Below are 20,107 nucleotides of genomic sequence, written 5' to 3'. Positions count from 1 at the left end.
AAGCGCGACGGTGCAACTGTACCCGTCGCATGGCCGCAACACCGCCGGCTCCATTTGGAGCCAGCTCCTATGTTGCAGCCGAGATCCCCGCTGGGCCGGCGATCCGATCTTGGCAGGCGGCTTCAACCGCCCGCCAAGGTCGTAATGAGGGCCAATATGCCAAATACCATGCATACCATGTATAACACAATACCAATTTACAATACCCTAGCACAACACTGATGCAATCACAAAAACACACAAATGTCTATCTCAAAGCACACCACGCAAGACATACCACCCTAATAATACTCACCAATCCACACATCTGATCTGCACTGCCAGATAACCTTTGTCAGACACGGAAGTCTGAATGACCATGTCACTGTATGCAGGATTCTATAACTTGAGATTCTAGTTAAGCACTATTAGCCTCCTAATCCCACATCATCCCCCTAAAGCTGTTGATGTTCCACCCCTAACTAAAGAGGATCAATAGGCAGGAAATGGAGAATCCTGAACTTTAACCCTCTGTTAGGAAGACCTGCACAAGGCTTTTCCAGTTCTCATTAATTGTAGATTTAGTCAAATAATAATATTATTACAAAAAGCAATAATCATTACAGTCAAGGGATGTGCATAAAACCAAAATCATAATACATGGAAATACCATGGCGGTCATTCTGGCTTTCCCGCTGGGCCGGCGGGCGACCGCCAGAAGGCCGCCCGCCGGCCCAGCGGGAAACCCCCCTCAACAATGAAGCCAGCTCCGAATGGAGCCGTTGGAGTTGTAGGAGTGCGACGGGTGCAGTGGCACCCGTCGCGATTTTCAGTGTCTGCAAAGCAGACACTGAAAATCATTATGGGGCCCTGTTAGGAGGCCCCTGCACTGCCCATGCCAGTGGCATGGGCAGTGTAGGGGCCCCCAGGGGCCCCACGACACCCGTTCCCGCCATCCTGTTCCTGGCACAGGATGGCGGGAAGGGGGTCGGAATCCCGCCGCCATGGAGGATTCCCTGGGCCAGGGGTAAACCTGCGGGAAACCGCCGGTTGCCCTTTTCTGACCGCGACGTTACCCCCGCGGTCAGAATGGCCCAGGAAGCACCGCCAGGCTGTTGGCGGTGCTTCCGCGGTCCCCGGCCCTGGCGGTCATGGACCGCCAGGGTCAGAATGACCCCCCATATGTCTTTATAAAATGGAGCTAGCACAGCACACCTGGCAGTCAATCAAGTTAATCATAATAAATGATAAATACAGAGAGAGACACAGACACCTAGCCCTATCTAAGCAACAAAAGGAAAAGATTAGAGCCTAAGAAGAAGATATCTGAAGTGTGGCTCTTTCCCAAAAAGCACAGTCTTAAAGTTCTGCACACAGAAAACACACTAGTTCATAGCATGCTTGTACGTAAATGGCCAGCATTAGAAATGTTACATGTACATCACCAATCACTTTATTAATTTCAAAATAACACAACATTCAAAATTTTTCTCATTGGTTGGTAAATACATAATTTGTTGCACAGAGAAATTATAAGTTGTATTGACGAAAAGTATAAGAGAATAAAACAACTGCTTCTGCACATTCGTACGGATAGCAGTTAGACCACAACATTGCAACACTGAAATACAAGCACATCCCTTCCACATAAATTCAATAATAGCTTTTATTTGCACACTGTGACAGAAACCTGACTTTGAAGCTGAAAACAAATAAGGCACAAGAAGACTGACAGCTCATGTAAAACAAACGTGCACCTTCTGCAACAAGCACTCTTGTTAATGCACCCTTTCATGCCAACGAAACCAAACCTATATTAGGCACTATTTTCTAATAAATTATTTCACTTCTACCAGTGCTTAATTTGTAAATAAAGAGGTGCTGGTGCTCAAAGCCCTTCTCTTAAACACGAGATTTAATAAAATCTACCAGCACAGAATACTGAGGCAGCGTAATCCTAAAGCCATCTCGCGCCTCTTCAATCCATTTACGGCCACCCCTGCCCCTTCAGCTCATCCTGCAACTTTCTACTTTCTCCCTTTATGATACTTTTTAGTTTTTCCTTCTTCCGTCTTTCCCATATATGTCTTTTGCTCGCAGCGAATGCTTGAGGCATAAAAATAAGCCCCGGTCCTCACAAATAAGTGCCTGTGCTCAGCACCGTATACCACAAGCACAAATTAAGCACTGACTTCTACAAATGTATACCCGAAAACTAGATTCAAAGATTTAAACAAACGTCTGGTACAACTGACATGGGGTGCAAGAAGACAGAGGGTGACACTCAACATTTTACAGCATAATAAGGATGAGGATGAGCTGCAAATGCCTAATATAGAATGTTACTGTTTGGTGACCTAATGACTGGTATATTCTTCCCCACACCTGGAACAATTAGTCACAATGCAGTGACCCAACAGGTCAGGGGAGAGGAAAAGCAGACAACATTTGCAGAAGAGGCCCTATGGTGGGGATTACTTGAATTTGAGCAACCTGCAAGGAATTTTGCTATGTAACATGAAAACACGGTGGATACGCAAACGTGGGATTTATTTCAAACTAGCAGTTTCATATGTTCAATGATGCACTTGACCTGTGTAAAATAAATGGAACATGGATTCTACAATGTTATCACTTTCATAAAGCTGCTAAAGATGCAGTGGAAATGTTCCCTAAGACCACTGCCTGTTCTTAAAAAATCTTGGGTTAGGTTATCGCATATTTCACGGAGTCGGTAAAGTATGAGGCAGAAAAAGACAATTTGAAGATTCTAACCACCCAATGGTTATTGGTTTATCACCTTGAAAAGGCCCCAGGACCGCACTCTATGTGGGATGAAACATGTGTCGGCTGGTCAGTTTCCAAAATCTTGTATCAAATCAACAATGTTTGAAGATCACCAAGAACTACAAGAATAATAACTCTTAAACACAATGTGATAACTTATGTGCTTTTACAGTAATCATACTCAGAATATCCCAATTTGTAATATGACAATTGAATATATATACTATATATGATTAAACTATACACTTGGTTACTATATATTATTGAAATATTTGTTTTCAGGGGTATAACTCACCTATAGGTTAGTCATTGGTACACAATTATTAGCCCTGTCTGGGTGATGTAGACCCCCTAGATCACTACCCCTACCTCTAATGGTAGCATCATCAGAAAAGATGATTGACTGATTACCCTTGGTTGAAGGTAAGATGCATACTCTGTTGCTTTTCGTCGCAGGTAGTCACTACTGATTGCAACTACTTCTCAACCTCATAACATTATCTCATGTCTGCTCTACTTCTGTTACATCAGAGTCTATCCTTTTGAAGTCCCCTGCAATTGCTGCTGGCTTCTAGGGTCACAACATATTACCGTGGTACTGACGAGCCATCTGCAATCTTATTTATAGTTTCTTGTAGAAAGTACCTTTCAATATTTTTACATCCCATATTGACCTCAGTCAACTGCACGTACCACTATTAATTCCATAATCCACGTGTGTAGTTTAGGAAGCAGATTTTTTCTAGTAATTCACACTTTCCCAATTGTAAGTATTACCCATCCCACGAGGAACGGTGCTGGCTGTTGCTCAGCTGAACGTCAACTGGGTCTCAATGCCGGACACCTCATAGAATTCTACAAGTTTCAGCGCTCGCCCACATCATTAACATACCAGGACCACGATTTACAAAAAAAAAACATGCAGCACAGCAAATCTATCACCTTTCATCCTCTGATGCAATTTCTTCTTTAGACAACTGCCAACTTTAAGAAAGTATTCCTCTCGTGTAAAAACGAATGCTCATCTCAGAACAATGGGTTGATTAAATAAGACAAAGCATTGAATGCAAGCTTCTCTCAATACTAGTTTAATCTTATCAATTCTTCACTTGGTGGAGACCCTGTTCCCAATAGCATGACATTACGACAGAGTATACCATGATTGACAAAGCTTTGTTGGGACCTCTCTGACACTGCACGATTTGGAGAATATGTGCTTCTTCCTTATCCAAAAAACATCTCTATCAGAGAGTGTTCAGGATTTTTAGATGACATTGGCCCAAATGCTGCATTGTTTTGGGAATTGTGCTTCTGTGAAGACTAGATGTCTGAGTCACAAAGACTAATGAAGACAAGTTAGGGATCTAGTTGAAGCGAAGGCAGCTAACTTGTATGTGAAGCCTTCATAGGGAGAACTAAAGTCAGTATACCAGTTTTTCACAAAGAGGTGCAGTGTTGAAGCCTAAAATCGATATCTAACAATGTACATGGAGTGAAGAAGAATTAAGCATATTGTAAGAAATGGGGTCTCTAGTTGGCAGAGGTATGCACCCTTGTCCAAGTAGGGACTACAGTCCTAGTCAGGGTAAGTCACAACACAATCCAAATTATCCTGTGCCTACCCTCTGGTAGCTTGCCACTGAGCAGGCAGGCTTAACTTAGAAGGGAATGTGTAAAGTATTTGTGCAATAAATCATACAGTAACACAATAAAAACACCACAAAAATACACCACACAGGTTTAGAAAAATAGATAATATTTATCTGAATAGAATAAGGTCAAAACGACAAAGAACCAATAAACACACGTTGAAATATCACTTTTAAAAGGTTTAAAAGAGTCTCAATCCTTATAAATAAAGATTTGTCTCTTTGTTACACACACTACCTGGGATGCGTCAAAAATACCAATGCACGGGGATCACAGATGACGAGATGTGTGGAAAAATAAGGTGTTGCATCAAATTTTCTGACGCGATGTTGCAATGTTTCTTTCCACACTGCAAGAGGTTTGCGTCATTTTTCATCGTGCAGTCTTGGTTCCTCACTGCGATGCAGGGATATTTTGACATCCAGGGACGATACACTAAAAATGCTTGACGCGCTGGAAGGCACAGACGCTAGGTCGATCTGGTAGATGATGAGTCAAATTTTCCATCTCAAGGTAGGCGTTGCATCAAATTTCCAGTTGGGAAGTTGGGCTACATCGTTGCGGTCGGCTGTGCAGCGATTTCTCAGCCACAATGCAGGCTCCGCATTGCTTTCTGCAGGGGATGAGTTGATTTTCGATGCACACGGAGCTTCTTGAAAAGATGAAGTCTTCGTTGGCCCTGAGACTTCAGAAACAGGAGGCAAGCTCAATCCAAGCCCTTGGAGAGCACTTTTGGGGAAGGCAGAGTCCTTCCAGCAAAGTCAGAGGCCAGCAGGGCAACAGCAGGTTGGCAGTCCTTCCCAGCAAAGCAGACCAAATGAGTCCTTTGAGCAGTCAGGCAGCTCCTCTGACAGAGTTCAGGTGTAGATGCAGAAGTGTCTGAGTTGGTGGGGTCAGAGAGCCAGTTTAAATACCCCAAAATACCTTTGAAGTGGGGGAGACTTCAAAAAGTTGTTTTGAAGTGCACAAGTTCCTCTTTCAGCCCAGTCCTGTCTGCTAGGGTCCCTCTGGGGGGTTATCAGTGCTTTGTGTGAGGGCAGGCCACTGGCCTTTGAAATGTAAGTGGGAGGCCCTTCACCCTTCGAGCCCAGAAAGATCCATTCAGTATGCAGATAAATGCAGGTGTGACTGAGTACCCTGTGTTTATGGTTGTCTGGGTGGAATGCACAAGGAGAGCTGTCAACCAGCACAGACCAGACTTGGATTGGGGACAGGCTGTAAAGCACAGATGGCAGTAAGAGCAGAGAGATGTCCCCTTTTTAAAAGTAGCATTTCTAAAATAGTAATATTAAATCCAACTTGACCAGTAAGCAGGATTTTCTATTACCATTCTGGCAATACTAAACATGACAGGGCTACTCCTTCTAGATCAGAATCTGCACTTTAAAAGTATATGAGGGCAGTCTCAATGTTGGTCTATGAAAGAGCAGGCCTCACAGTAATGAGAAATAAATGTATGAGTTGTTCACTACCAGGACAAACACCCATGTCCTGCATTTTATCTACATGGCACCCTACCCTACAGGTTACCTAGGGCCTACCTTAGGGATGACTTATATGTAGAAAAAGAGGAGTTTAAGGCTTGGCAAGTAGTTTTAAATGCCAAGTCGAAGTAGCAGAGAAACTACATACAAAGGCCTTGTAATGGCAGGCCTGAGATATGGTTAAGGAGCTACTTATGTGGTTGTCACAATCAGTGCTGCAGGTCCACTAGTAGCATTTATTTACAGGCCTGGGCACATGTAGTGCACTTTACTAGGGACTTACAAGTAAATTTAATATGCCAATTGGGTAGGAGCCAATGTTACCATGTTTTTAGGGAGAGAGCACATGCACTTTAGCACTGGTTAGCAGTGGTAAAGTGTCCAGAGTCCTAAAGCAAGCACAAATTAGGCCAGAAAAAGAGGAAGATGAAGGCAAAATAAAGTTTGGGGTGACCCTTCAGAGAGGGCCATTTCCAACAGAAAGAGAGAAGGTCAAGACCTTTCTGAGTATTTTAAGAATGCTACAACAGCTTGCTGCATGCTCTTTGCTTGACAGTCCATAGTAAGACTGTTATCATGCCACACTCTCAGGCTCTTTATCTGGCTTTTTCGTGCTCAGAAGGCTCCCAAGACAATTGGGCCAGAGTGTACGTCCCTGGTTTCTAATATTGCTGCCTAGCAACATGACCTCTGTCTTGTCTTCAATGAGTTTCAGGTGACAATTTGCCATCCAGTGGGTCAATTCCTATAAATATGGAGTCAGTTGAAGATGATTTGAACTGGGTTCTTGGGAAAATGCCAAAACTATTTGGGTGTTGTCAGTGTAGGACACTAATGATAACCCAAGGGATCACATCATTTCTGCTAGGGGACACATATTTACGTTGAAATGGGTGAGGCTCAAAGCTGAAGCACCCCACAGCTCACCAGAAGACCGAGTAACAGGCCTGGTCTAACACTTGGAAAGTTCTATCCTCAAGGAAAGAAGTAAGCCATTTCAGTGCCCTATCTTCAATGCCTTGTCTGAGATTCTCTGAATGAGTGTAACATGATCAACAGTATCAAAAGCTGCACTGAGAGCTGGGAGAATAATGACTGCAGAACCTCCTTGGTCCAAAAGTTGTCCCAATTACTCCACCGCAGTCAACAATGCTGTTCCAGTGCTGTGGTTTGGTTTAACCCCGATTTGGGTGGGGTGGAGGACTTTATTAGATTCAAGAAAGATAAAGAGGTGCTCGTTTACATATTTCTCCAGGAGCTTTGATACTCTTGGCGACAAAGAAATTGGCCTATAGTTGCTCAGTCATAGAGGATCTAGTATGGGCTTTTTTAACAATAGTTTTACTACCACATGGTTCCATTGGAGGGGACCAGCCCACTCATTAGAAACATGTTCAGCATATCTAATAGGAAGGAAAAGATGCTTTCTGACCCTTGGCCAAGAATATGGAGGGGGCCGTGTCTAAGTGGGACCCTGGCTTTACTTTGTTGAATAGGTCTGTGAGGAGAATCATTGTGAGGTCAGGGAAGGCCAAACGTACATCCCCAGGTGCCCTAAGTGTTTTTCTCTGGACATCGGATAATCCAAGCCTTCTATGATAGTATGCCGTGGAACAGAACAAAGTTATTTTGTTGCTTAGCAATTATTATAGTATTCACCTTCGTGGTATGGCTTTTACATGAATTTAATAAGATAATTTATTTTCTCAAGTTTCAATTTTTCTATTTGAAGTGAGTCTCCAAGCCTCTTTAACCTGTGAATATACATCCATGTTACTTTTGGGTCTAATGAGCCCATGTTCCTATTATTTTCAATCATTTGAGGGTACGTTTCAAATAACAAAATTAATAAACTGAAAGATAAAAAATCTTCCGATGTGAGAAATGTATCAGTGCTGTTTTTTTCAACAAATGAATGAAAGGGTTAACGTTATTGCAAAGTAGTCCCTGAATTACATAAACTGCAACATATTCTCTACTCTTTAAAGGTAGCTTAAATCTATATATGTTGCATTGCCTGTAGCAATCAGAATTCATTAGAGACTTTTTTCAGTTAAATGTTACACTGATATTTGAAAAGGTTTACCCATTCTCCTTTGCTTTTAGTTTGAGAAAATGCAATTTTTACTAATGGTAGAAAATCATGTGTGTTTCAATGCAGAACTGACACACCTCACTGTGATGTATTATTACTTTGGTTTCTGACACATCAGATTGCATGTGACTGGACTTGGGAACAGCTCTCACACTTGATGTAGAATTCAAAGATTCACAAAAAGCTTTTTACAACATTAGCATTCCAAAGTCCAAAGTAAATTCTTGTTCCATGTATTTTCCTACTGTAGAAAAACAAATCTAGAGCTTTAGATGGGATGGCAATGAAAGTGGTAAAAGGTGAACGTTCCATGTTTTCTCTGGCGCTCTCAAAACATCAACGTGTAACACACGTTGTCCTTACAGTCAGTGTACATTTAATTCCAATAGGGCTGGTAAGAGAAGTTACCTGGTCCACTGGTATTAAGAAACTCCTGGAAACACTAGATTTCAGAAGTTTCATATGGAAATTTTAACTGATGAAAGGCCAGGTCAAATGGAGGAATTATTGGGGGGACTGAACCCAGAACATTACAATATTAGTTTCCCTGTTCATTTTTCATTCCTTATTTGGCCTCTAGGTTCAAACTTGTAAAAGTTTCGGTTGTCCCCAACCCTGGAGTTACCAATACACTCAGGCCCATATTTATACTTTTTGATGCAAAACTGCACTAACGCAGTTTTGCGCCCAAAAAATTAGCGCCGGCTAACGCCATTCTGAAGCGCCATGCGGGCGCCGTATTTATTCAATGACGTTAGCCGGCGTTAGCCGACGGCGCTGTCTGGTGTGCGTTAAAAAAAACGACGTACAACAGGCAGCGCCGGCGTAGGGGGAAAATGGCGTATGGGCGTCCACAAATGGTGCAAGTCAGGCTGAGGCAAAAAAATTGCCTCAACCCGATTTGCGCCCTTTTTTTACGACGCCCAACCCCCATTGAAATGACTCCTGTCTTAGCAAAGACAGGAGTCATGCCCCTTTGCCCAATGGCCAAAAATACTTACCTGAACTTACCTTAATGTGCCTGGGATGGGTCCCTCCATCCTTGGGTGTCCTCCTGGGGTGGGCAAGGGTGGCAGGGGGTGTCCCTGGGGGCAGGGGAGGGCACCTCTGGGCTCATTCTGAGCCCACAGGTCCCTTAACACCTGCCCTGACCCAGGCGCTAAAATCCGGTGCTAATGCGGGTTATCTAGACCCGCCCACTCCCGGGCGTCATTTTTGCCCGGGAGTATAAATACGACGCATATGCATCGGAGTCATTTTTTAAGACGGGAACGCCTACCTTGCATATCATTAACGCAAGGAAGGTGTTCACGCAAAAAAATGACGCTAACTCCATGAACTTTGGCGCTAGACGCATCTAACGCCAAAGTATAAATATGGAGTTAGTTTTGCGTCGAATTTGCGTCGAAAAAAACCACGCAAATTCGGCGCAAACAGAGTATAAATATGCCCCTCAGTATCAGTAAGTCCATATGAATGTTGATAGAGTTAAAAACAATGTCAGTGTACACCATGACCCACATTACTATTGTTGATTCCACCCAATGTGACCTCCTCTTCAAAACAGAGTCAGAAATACATGGTCAGGCAAACCCTGTGACCTAGGCCTGAAGCTACTGATTGACAGATCACAGGTGGGGTGGCATGTAGGCCCGCAGGCAAATGCTTGAACAGGAAAACGCAGATTGATCCCTCAGATAAGCAGCACCACCACAATAGTTGTAGGAGATTGGGCCCAATAAAAGAAATTTGGTCAGAGGGGTGTGCAATCCCAAAACACCGTTAAAGTTGGATATCACCTGAAGTAAGGAACACTCAGCCAATCAGCACACAATACACACATAACACACATTGATCAATCGCTCCTCATGCCGTACATTCGGACATGTTGCCTACTGCCCATATTTTGTCCAAGCAAGCTCGAGACCCACCTTAGCACTTTATCAGATGGTCAGATTTACGACTATATGACTAGGCCCAGATTCCTTTCTGAAAAAATTTTATAGAATTGTTTTATAACCCTTAAAGATTTGTATATAAGGGCGCTCAGAACTCTGTTACTTTGGGTGGCAGTCATTAAACCCCCGACTATGTACTGCACTCTCCCAGCCGCTGCGTTTAATTAAACCACCTGTTACTTTTTTTTCAAACACCTCCTGTATTTCATTTCTTTAAGGTAAATCTGCATTCGAGCAACATGGGAATGACCTTCTCCTGCACTCCATCGGTCCAAGAATTCAGAAAAGGTCTCACAACCTGGCTATTCAAGTGGACAGAGCACTGGTAAGCAGCCGTCTATTCTGGCACCTTGAGACCCTCATAGATGAGTTGTCACATATTATAAATCTTGATTGATTGATTGATTGGTTTAGGAATTATTAGTCAGTTCTTTGGCACACTTGTAATGAAAACCCCCGTAACTAACATGAAGTGACACAAAGGGCCAAAATGACTCAAGCATAAAGTTTGTCAGCATTAACAGAAATATTTCAAGACGAATATCATTGGTGAATATACATGGCAATACTAACTTGTTCCAAAAAAAAAATCTTTAGGTGGTTACACCCTAATGGAGAGCGCTACATGTGTACAACATTTTAATAGCACTTGGCACTAATAGTCGGCCATTACTCTACATGAAAGAGAGACTGCACAGGTGTGCACAGCTCTAAGAAACTGGACTTGTGTGTTTGTGCGTGTGACGTAGATTTGTCTGTTGAGCAGGTGCAGAGATGTGAACATTGCACACAATCAAAATAATGAAACTCCTTCCAGATGTTTAGGTGGACATTGAACCACATATTGTCATATCAGCAACACTCCCCAACTGAATCTATTTTCATTCTCATATTTTTCTCCAGGTAGTTAATTGATTATGCAATTGCCTTTGCCACTCACATCACTTTTTAGTAGCCTTTTACTAATAACAGGTTGAGAAAAAAAATATATAGTTCTTAACTCATGCCTTGCAGTTTGCCTGCAGCTTCGTAATGCCAGTTCATAGCCCACTGAGCTATAATTGAAGGATTGCAACTTATGAACTTCAATTAGCAACAGGACCTCTGTGTCAAAAGTAGTAACCCATTTACTTATCCACATAAAATACAAAACTGTGATCTGCATGTTACATGATGTGGTTTGTAGCAGGCATTTTAACCCTTTATGATTCTTTATGAGCCAAAAAAGGCCTCATTACATGTTTGGCAACCCAGAGCAGGATCACTAAACTCGCGGGGAGGACGTCACTGCATTGGCAGTGGTGCCCCCTCCATATTACAATGTTCCTGCTGGTCTGAGAGGTGTTAACATTGTAATAGAGTGTTCCCGCTAGTCAGTTCTTTGGGAACAGTGCTTCGAGATAGCACTTGGCTCCCTCTAAGGAGCTGAGTGCTTTCTCGGAGCACAAAGGGGCCAACCAGCACCCTCGGAATGCACACTATCTTCAAAGCAGACAGTGCGCATTCCGTGGGTCCTGGGCAAGGGGGCTCCTGCTCTTGTTCCCTCCCAGCCTTTTCATGGTGGGGAGACCGCCATGAAAAGACTGGTGAAAAACTAGATTGTAATCTGGCTGACTACAGCCAAGACTGCCATCAATCCTTGGGAACAATGTTCCCGGCTGGGACGGTTGTCCCTTGGTGGGTCCACCCGCCAGGGTTGTAAGTGAGAAGTTAGACTGCCGTGAGTGCGGCAGTCTGACTGTCAACGCAAGTGTGGCGATCCTCAGAAACAAACACTGATCTCTCTAACAAATGTATTAACCACCAGAGTTCTCTCACTGTTATTATTAAAAATACAAATTCAGCCTCGTTATAGCCAAAGAAGGAAGCTAGGATAAATTTACTGTTAAATGGATCATGGTTGTTAATTGCAACAGTTTTAATATATATATATATATATACATATATATGTATATATATATATATATATATATATATATGCACACTTGGCTGTGATAGTCCACTTTTCATGGCTCTTCCACACCTGACTCCATCCACGTTTCGATGTCTCACCTTTACCTCTAATTCGGGGGCCTTTGGAGTAATTTGTTTCCTTTCTATTTGCAGGCCCCAAAATTTAAATTAGATCTAAAGGTACAATTTTCAAGCAGACAAATTGAAAGATTGTAAATACTTGCAGCAACAGATTTGATTGCATTGAAATGGATGAAAGATTCGGGAAAAACAGTGCTATTCTTTTGAAGCTGTACAAGTTAACACTCAATGGCAAGCACAGGGTGACAATGTTGATCAATTTGTTGTTTGTTAAAAGAAAATGTGATTTCTAGAACATGATCGACAGCATCTTGGTGTTGCAAGATCAGGAAGAGAGAGATAGAATGACAGAAAGAGTGTGGATTATTGCTTCCACAGAAATGTGAACAAGAAATTGTAGTGAATGAGGTATCTAATTCAAGTGGTGTAACCAGCAAAATGGCTTACAAGATGAAAAAAGACGTTACACTGAAGAAGCAGGATGTAGCTATAGCTATAGTGAGGAACTAGAAAAAAATTAGGCTGTTTAAGGTGTACCGGTAAGTCACATTTGGTGAGTCGAAGCCACTGTTCTGCCATTTGTAAAAGTTGTAAAACCTGTGGCTGTAACAGTCTTTTTAGAAAAATGTGTGGCAATCAAGAGGTGGGGGAGAAAGTGAGCAGCTTGGTAGTTTAAGAACAGTGAACCCAGCATAACAGATTTGGGGCCTGATTTAGAGATTGGCAGAGGGGTTGCTTCATCACAAATGTGACGAATATCCCATCCTCCGTCTTACAACTCCCATAGGTAATAATGGAATTGTAATATGGTGGGCAGGATATCCGTCACAATTGTGACACAGTAACCCCTTCCGCCAAACTCTAAATCAGGTCCTTGATTTCGAATGTGAAATGTCCAGGTAGTGAAAACAATTGACTGGTGTATTGTATGGCGAACATAAGTAGGATAGTGAAGGTCATAGTGGTAGACTTGGGAGTGTGGTGTAGAACCGAAGTTAAGTGAGAAATTGCTAAACTAGGCACTCAGTAGAATGTATTGGGTATATGTGGCCAGAAATACCTTTTGGAGGAAGGATGTGCAGTGAGACATTGTATGCTGCAGTGCTCTTGTTTTAGACCAGATGTACCAAGAAGGTGTTTTCCTTACATTGTATCTATGTGCTAACCCCTGTGCTAGTTCCATAGGTGTATGGAGGAACATTGAACCAGAGAATAATTCAAGAATAATTCAAAGAAATATTTGGAGTCTATTTATTGAAAACTTGAAGACTGAAAGGGTTAAACAATACAATATACTGAGTGCAGGTAGGTGTGGTGTGTTGCCAGTTGAAACATGTACCTATTGTAAGGCACAAGCAGTTAAAAGAAATGTTCTGTAAATGGTGTCAACAGAACGATATTGAACCTGTTGTGTCCCTAGATTGATGGCCATCATGGTTTGGACTTACAAAGCCTGTGGGGATTTAATGATCTGCATTGACTTGAAAATGCCGATTGAGACTATTAGGGGTCGTTATATTGCGCTGAATCTTCATCAAATTGTTTTAATCTAAGAAAATATTACTATGTTAAATACGTATAACTTAGCGCATAACCTACTGTGTGATTCTGTTTGCTTAGTATTCCAGCCATGTAACTGCCTTTACCATTCAAGAAGGTGCATTAAAGTACAAATGCCTGCCTGCTGGTCTGCCCAAAGAAATATCTGTATCCAATGTGAGATTTCCTATTTGTTCAACAACCATGGAAGTACTATGTCCTTGCACAAAGATATCCTTTTATATGTGAAGGATATTAGGTAATAATAATTCAGGGGTAAAATATTGTATATTTAGCATTAATGGATACTTACGCATTCGAACAAAGAGGGATGGAGGATTTTGTTCATATGATCTCAACTTAAAGAATTACACCCTGGATGAGTCATGTGAAGGTGATGGAAAAAGCTCATGCATGTATGGACAGAAGTCATTTGATATTCTCCTGGAGTCTTGAAAAAATAATATTTAAGTTCTTTAAACCATTCTGTATACCATGGAACTCGAAAATGGGATGAAGATGATTTGGAGCAAAACAATAGGCCTTTTGGTGTAATGATGGGCCCAGCATATCTCAACAATCGCAACTGCTTTCACAAACCTTCCAGACACCTCCACATGTCTGGACACCTACTTGCACAAGGCCCGTACATATGGAAGACCACATCCAATGATTGGGCCTTATCCTACATCTCTCCTAAAGCACTGAATGACCTACACTTCACTTCTCAAAATCCAAAAGAAGCTGAATACCTGGCTTTTCAATTAGCCCCACTAGGCCCTAGGTAGATCAGACTCACACCTGCTCAGTGCTAGGACATACTACTAGGTGATAATGCCCTTGACAACTCTGCATAACATAAGTTAAGATAACATAACATAAAATAACATAGCGTATATAACATGCTAATTGCTTTTGTTTTTGTTTGAGACTGTGAGGAAATGCATAATTTCAGCCAGTGTTAGAAAATATGTTATCCGGAAAAGTGCTAGTGCCGAGGGTACCTATTAGACCTGACGTGCATAGGCTGTGGCTCCTCTGTACTTTTTTTGCTTCTTTTGAGTCAGTTTCGTTGGCTTTCTTCTTCAAGAGCCTAGGAGCTCTGAGCACTTTCCCTGTGACAATGCTGAGTGAAAGTGCCCAAGCCATGCATACAGTTTAGAAACTGCACCACGACCCCTGTGCAGATATGCATACCTGGGCTGTCCATACAAGGTATGGGTGGGGGTTGTCCTCTCCAACCCAGGCGTGCATGTCTATGTCTGGGTAGGGTGGTTCGTATGTGAGTGTGCGCATGGCCAAAGTGTCCACGATGTGCGTATTTACGCATGAGTATTCATGATAGGAACAGAGCCTGAGGACTCTGGCTAACCGAGGCACAAGAGCCACACGGTGTTGGCTGTAGCGGAAGTGTCACCTACTTTGGCAGGTTGGTGCGTGCGCTTGGGGATAAGTGCCTGAAAATGCCAAACACCCACAAGTGTTCACACTGCCCTTGAGAGCTCCTCCACCGATACACTGATATGGGATGCTGAGGCTTATCAAGTCAGGTTGCAATAAGGGATTGCAGGTGAGCAGCGTCATACTGTTTGGTATCATTGGACTCAGCATGACAAACCCGAACCATTGGTAATGGTACCTTTATCATCCCTACCCAGGAATTGCCACTTCTAAGAAGTGGACATTTCTAGGCATTGGGACTGGTTCTGGTATACCGTAAATTAAGCTTCACTCCATAGGTCACAGGGGAAGAGCACATCGGCACATTCCAAGGGTGACCGCTATAAAACATGGGCATTCAGAATGACAGATCTCTGCCATTTAGGGCCTGGTGAGAAAGGTAAGGAGAGAGGTTGTGACACTTGGCCTTCCTGATCAAGAACCTCACACTCATAAAGATAAAGATCTGTATTCCAGGACCCCAGGACGGACAAGGAGGACATTTAAGGGAGACATCTGTGGTTCAAAGGAAAATCCTTTGAACCACAGCCCCTTTAAATGTTCTACCTAGGATAAGTAGGGATGCTCAAAGTCTGTAACTTAGAGTACCACTGACGGATCCATGGGACCAGTGCAGCAGGTCTGTGTCGGAGCACTGTTAAAGGTATCTGGGTGCCCAGAAGGATGACCATCCAAGGAAGGGGATCCGTGTACAATTCCCAATTAGAGACTGCCCTGAGGCTGATTGCCTGATGTGGCATGGCATCATGAAGTGGCTCTCCAAGGGCAGGTTGGCTGCCCCCGCTCTCTGTGGAGGTTTCAGGGGCATCAAAGACCTCCCAAGAGGGACCCACATTGTGATCGGTAATATGTGGAGAGCGGTGCCCTCTGCGCGTACATCGTGCCAGACTCCACCTGACAGGAGTGGTGTGTGTGTGTGGATGGATCATTTTTGCGGGACTCTGTTGGGGACGCGTTGAGGTTAAGTGGAAAGCATTTCTCTCATTCGCCACATGTTCATGGTGTGCTGTGCCAGTTCATAGGATGAAACCTGTGGAGGTGTGGGCACAAGCCGAGGAGTGCTTTACGTGGCCTAGTATTGCATGACAGAACTTGCCTCTAATGTGTTAGTCCTTTTTTCCTTGAAAAAAAATAGCAGTGGAACATTATGTTGGTGTTGGATTTATTCTACCCCTCCATTTTTTAGTCACGTATATGGCTGGTTTGTTTTGGCCCACTGTGAAATGAAAACACCTCCACATTCCCTTCAGGACATTGGAGACAATGCCTGCCTCCCTCACATGCCATTGACTATCCTGCTTTTGCATCACCTATCAGGGCTGCCCCAGAAGATCATTGATTAAAAGACTTCCAGTTGCAATGAAAAACTCAAATGTGTTGCCCGCATCTAAGAGGAGATAGAATTTTGTATCTACCACCATTCTTGGGTTGTAAGAGGTAACTACTTACTATTGCACCAATGAATGATGATATATTATGTGATTGTGAATGATGATTGATGATGTATGTGGTGACAGAGAGTGAGGTAGGGAGTTCAACAAATTTGTAAACTTGATTTTGGTGATTTGCAATGTTTGAGTGCTGATGGGTGATCATTTTTGCCTCAAAGTTATTGGCCTTTCAAGCTTAGCCAAATTTACCTGCAGGGTCAACTCCTTTTTTCTGGTTCTTCAGAGGCCAGACCTGTCACTTTAGTTACCTAACACAAATCTTTGCAAAATACTCCAGTTCTGTTTCTTTATTTGTTCTTCAACAGCACTGCCCTACACAGGTCTACCTCGCTCAGTTTGGGAGTGGAACGGAGTTACTCAGAATCAGGAGAAGGAGGATGGAAGGACTTGGGCGGGACTACCTCAACAGGAGAAAGTTATCAACTTCAAAGAGAAACCATGATCATGATAAAGAGTAGAAGGCCTAGTATTCACTCAGGTCTGTGGACTGAAGAGAGCTACATTTATTTGGGAAATGCTTCTGAGTGTGTTTTTACTGGCTCAAACGTGAAACCATTTTTTATGTTCTTGCTCTGCCTCTGGGACTGTTTGGTATTCTCTGGAATCCTCATTGAGCTTACTTTACTACCTTCTGTCCATCTCCTTCACTCTATAATATAGTTACTGTTTTTCAATATGTAAGCCCTCTCCTAGTCCTCTCCTGCACAAATGAAACTTGGTGAAAGCTCAACACTCCAGTTTACCTACCGGGCAGGTTCAGCCAGGTACCCAAGAGTGATGGACATTCCGGGTAGAATGGAGATGCACTACCCAATTTGGCAATAGAGTATCATTTTCCTTTCAACAATCATAATTTGTAGAACTGTGTGGGCTAACTTCAATCCTTCAAAGATAGTATTTTTCAAACCTAGAACACAAAACATTTAGAAATATACTATCTTAGGTCTCTCTGGGGCTGAAGGACTGTTTGTAATGCATTTAACTGAACTGTGTCAAACTCACTCTTTCATTTCCTTCCACAACAGATTGATGAGGATGTGCTGCTCAGCGCCCTGTTGAATATTGTTGTTGTTTCTTTTGTATAGTGTTTGTCTTTGTTAGACCTTTCCCGGATCCCCTTTCTCATCCATTCATCGAGTCCCTAGGCCTTTTTCCCCGGGCTGTGTGATTTTTATTGAGGTATGACTTCATTTTATATCATGAATGGATGACACAATTGTTGTGGTGGATGTGGTGAAAGGGACACCAACTCACTGCTTGATCTTCTATTACCTGAGAAATAGCCCACTCCGGCCCTATTTACCTACCCACTCATCAACATCATCATTCACACCTTGTGTTTTGTGTTGTGTAAATGCTTAACCTTGTCCAACAACTCCAGACTCGGAGCCCACTTCTCCCGATTCGAGGATTTAATTTCGTCAGTTTAGTTTTCATTAAATACTAGCTCCACAATGGGGTCAAAAGAGGGTGTTCTCCAGCGGGTTGCGGAGATCATCTAGGGTTACCTTTTTGTGTGCCACCCTGTGATCCAGGCATGTAAAGTGTCACAGGACACGGCACTGGAAACTGGGTTCTGAGCGTAAGGGGGAGCAGCAGTGGTGGGAAGTGGATGGGGTAATCCCAGCTGGCAGTGGCGATGATGGTGCTGCTGGGAGGCTGGAGACGCTGGCGGCTGGTTGGAGGAGCTCAGATTGGCAGGCATGTTGGCAGCTGCCTGGGCTTCGTCCTCCTCCTCTTAAAGAGCCACCAGCTACCTATATTCGGTATGGATAACCTCCAGTCTTTGCCACCACAGAAGGCTTCTATCTCCTGGTGAGCTGGAGGATGTGCACCTGGAGCAGCTATGACAAGAAAGGAAAAGGACATTGACTAACTATAAACAGTGCCCTGTACAATTTTTTTTTTTAAAGTAATTTTTACCCACACATGCCTCATTGTAGTTCACGAATGTCAAAAGAGTAACATTTTAACTGACATGAATCCATTATGGAAGCCCTGAAATATTAATCACTTATACATAAATATGGCACATATTGGCCACCAACTATGAAGAAATCAGCAAAACCATGAGCTCCATCCACTCAGGCTCCCCAACAGACCCTTGCCCCCCACCACATCTTCAACAAGGCCAGCCAAATCATCACTCCCTAGCTCCGGGCCGTCATCAACAGTTCCTGTGACACCGCAACCTTCCCAGATATTTGGAAACACGCCGCAGTCAACCCTCTTCTCAAAAAACCCAAAGCAGACTCTGGAGACCTCATCAACTGTCATGACCACACAAACTTGTCAAATCAAAGAAGTGCATGAGAAAAGCAAAGAGATATCCTCAGTGGAGACAGCGAAGCCCAAACTGGAAGAAGGTTTGCAGAGTAATCTTACGCTTATTTCAAAGGAAGAATCAAGAAGAGAAGATCCAAGATGGCCGCTGTGAGTCCTGAAGGTTAGTTAAAGTTCTAGTCTTGCAATCGGTTGGTTGCTAGGTTACGAGCTCTCCAGCTGGAAGCCTTGCACTTCAACTGAGGTCTGACAGGAATCAGCTGTGTGGAGAGAGTGCGCTTCAGAACAGAAACTCCTGTGAGGTAAAATTACATTTGAAGATTATATTACAGAAAAACTGATAAATATTGTCAAGGTTTATTCGAAGAGTTTGATAGTAGACCGTTCCCGTGGAAGTCGGCAAGGCTAAAGAGTTAATGTATGAATTAACCTTATGTTTACAAGGTTCTTGTTTAAGATATTAAAGTCAAAGAAAAAACGAACTTTAAAAGAGCAAGTATCTAAAAATGTCAAGGTTATAAACAAAGGCCAAGTTTAAAGGAGAAATGAACTGTTAACAAATAAGCATTTACAAATTCAATGGTAATAAACCAAAATAGAGTTTAAAAGAGAAACAAACTTAAATAAACAAGCATTTACAACTACAAGTTATCGACAGATGTCGAAGTAAGGAAGGAGAAACTAACTGTAATAAACAAGCATTTACAAATGCAAGTTATCAACAAATGTCGAAGTAAGAAAGGAGAAACAAACTTTAATAAACAAGCATTTACAAATACAAGTATTGACAGAAGTCACAATAAGACAGGAGAAATTAAATAACATCAGCTGATTTGAAGAACGCATTATCACCAACTATATATATACTGTATATATAGCAACATAAAACCAATCTCTAACAAAGGTTGAGAAGTTCTTCCAGAATCAGTAATAAGCATTTTTTTAAGAAGAGCTATCATTTATAGAGAGAAGCAAGGCTACAGAGAACTCAGGGTGAGTGAAGAAATAATAGAATTAAAGAGAATTAAGTGTTGAGTGTAGAAAGTGAAAAACTGATGTTGTATGTCCCTAGTAATTGCGACTGTGACTCTTGCAGGTGCTGTATCCAATCTTAGATGTGAAGAGGCAGACTGAGTACTCGCGTTCATCATCTCTGTGGCAGTCTCTCTACCATCCCATTCCCCTTTCCCCCTCCGGGGTACTCAGCACGAAGGATTAATACTCGTTTTGAGTAGCTCGGGTCGGGACTGAGGAGTTATCTTCTGCTTCTGAGGAAATCGAATTGAAGTATCCTGACATCAACTACAGACACATCTATCTTCTCCCCTTCCCCGCAAAGGTCGTGGAGAAGATACTAAACGTACAACTGTCTCACTTCCTAGAAGA

This window comes from Pleurodeles waltl, chromosome 1_1 (assembly GCF_031143425.1).
Source record: "Pleurodeles waltl isolate 20211129_DDA chromosome 1_1, aPleWal1.hap1.20221129, whole genome shotgun sequence".
In the NCBI taxonomy this organism is placed as follows: Eukaryota; Metazoa; Chordata; class Amphibia; order Caudata; family Salamandridae; genus Pleurodeles; species Pleurodeles waltl.
This window is presented reverse-complemented; position numbering follows the sequence as displayed.